Source organism: Notothenia coriiceps, unplaced genomic scaffold (assembly GCF_000735185.1).
Source record: "Notothenia coriiceps isolate Sejong01 unplaced genomic scaffold, NC01 NC01_scaffold00037246, whole genome shotgun sequence".
Classification (NCBI taxonomy): domain Eukaryota; kingdom Metazoa; phylum Chordata; class Actinopteri; order Perciformes; family Nototheniidae; genus Notothenia; species Notothenia coriiceps.
In genome coordinates this window covers 4,208,580-4,210,956 of record NW_011369947.1, presented here as the reverse complement: position 1 = coordinate 4,210,956, position 2,377 = coordinate 4,208,580, and positions in this window count along the sequence as shown.

The following is a 2,377-nucleotide window of genomic DNA, read 5'->3' as shown; positions in this document are numbered from 1 at the left end:
ACGGAGAAGTGTCAGTGTGTCTCCCAACCACATTTCTCAGCCAGCCTGGGGATTTGAACTGTTGACCTTACAGTTAACAGGCCTGTATCTCTAAACATGATGCTACTACTATCCTGTTAGGATTAAGTCAAAAACAGAGCAGTAATACCGGAGAAATCTATCCAAAGTTAGTACATTCATATTTGCATAATTATGTTCACATAGGAATAAGTAGTCAAAATACGTCTGAATTCTTGGCAAATACACTGTGTGACCCTACCTCCTGACTGAGCCATGAGAATGTCTGTACTGTTTATACAACTACCAGAAAGCACAGTGTCCTGACCTAAAGTTAAGCCTATAACATGTGTTCAGCGCTCAATTACATGTGTTGAGCTTTGACTTGATATGATTAAATAACTGTTGTCATTTGCCTGCAATTTATCTGCAGTGGGAGTTTAGTTACATGTGTTCTAGTCATCTTGCTGATTGGGTCCGACCCATGTGTCCATACAGTGTTGCACACACATAACATCACACCTCCAAAATGAGGCCAGAATTCATAGGTTTGAACTGGACTCATGAAACACGTGAATATTTCATTGTGCCCTTTCCCAAGTAAAGCAATCTGGACTCCAGACTGGGTATGAGAAAAATGTAACCTCTCGAGGGTCAGCCGGGAAAGTCCAGTCCAATATAATCTGATGTCTAACTCCAATAACCACACTGAAAAGGAAATGTTGGGAGCTTGTTTGTGTCCGACTTTGAGCCAAAGGCCTTAAAACGGCATGCACAGGAGGGCTTGTCGTTACCTTGCTCAAATGGCTGGTTTTACAGGAACAGGAGAACATTAGGTACACATTTGGTAACATTAGCATTCATTTACCCTGGCTGTACACCACATCCAACCTGATGCCAAACCACTAAAAGCTTTACCTTTGAATAATATTTCGAAATAACTATTACCTGGGGATTCTTTTGAAGGAGAATTGGTCAGGAGATTATTTGTAAATTAAATTTATACAGTATCATTTTTCTTTTGACTTAAAAAATGACATGATTCCAATGCAATTAAACTTTAGCACACACAGAATGGATATGGTTTTGGATATGTTTGTAATTACTAAAAGAAAACTCTGAAAAATGTCCCCTTTTTCTTCTTTACTCAATTTAAGGATTACATACTTTGATAGCATGGTCATTGTTAACATTGTTAACAGCACTTCAGTGATGGAGGGCTTCCTTAAGCACCATGGAGAAAAATACCACTGTCTCCTTCATCACCAGAAAGTGTTACAGATGTGTGAAAAAACTCAAAAGAATAAACAGACAGCAAAAACAGTAATACAATAAAAGAATAATGGCAAACAATGAGGGAGTTGAGAGAAAGCTGTGGCTGTATATGTATGTTGTTTCAGACCTGGGGAGAGAATTACGACATGCTTCAGAGAGATGTTGGCGGATTTGCCTGAACTCGGCCCTCCCTGGTTAATCACACTTCAGAAAAACGTTGCTTTCAAAGGCCCACCACTTAAATGCTCTGCATGGCGCTACACTGTACAAAATGTCATGTCATAACAGGTTTTATCTGGTATTTAAACAGTCAGATACTTAGGAAGGCCTAAATTAGGTTTTCATATTATGTGAAAACATAGGCCAACTGAATGCAAATGAAATGATGTTATCTGGAAAATAACTTGATAATTATACCTATTGTATTAATCAAAACAGTGAACAATTTGATCAAAGGCAAATATTAAACAAGATTGTGAAAGCATAGAGGGAATTGCATTCCTGATAAACCTATGGCTATGCTTATGTTGGCCTATTATAGTTTTTTTTCCAGTATGCAGATCTCTTTTTTGTTGTTGTAAAAGTCTCAAAACTTCTTCTCCTGTATTAAAAAAAGTTAAAGTATCAATGCATCGTAAGTATCAAAGTACTAAAATGCAGCAATGTATACTTTTTATAATATATTTTAAAGTTGGAATGGATTGCTATTACTGATGCAATAATGTGCAAGTTTGGTAGTTTGGGTAATTATGCATCAACATCATCATATGTATTGTACTTTAAAGTGGACCTATCATGCTATATTTGAAATATATATTGTAGGGCCATACCTATATAAAACATGTCTGTGAAGTTTTTTTTTCAAAATACCAAACAGATCACGCATTGTAGCCATGCCTCATATTGCTCAAACCCCTCTTTTGCAGCCCTGTTAGAGAAACACAGATTTTGGGTCCTTAGCTTGAAAAAAAAGAAGGAAGAGAAGGCAGAGCTAATGCCTGATCAGAATTCTACCGGAGATAAAGTTAAATTTGGTTGTGATAAAACGCCATCCTGTTTAAACCACGTCAAGGATTATTACTGAAACAATATTTTTCTAGCTTTT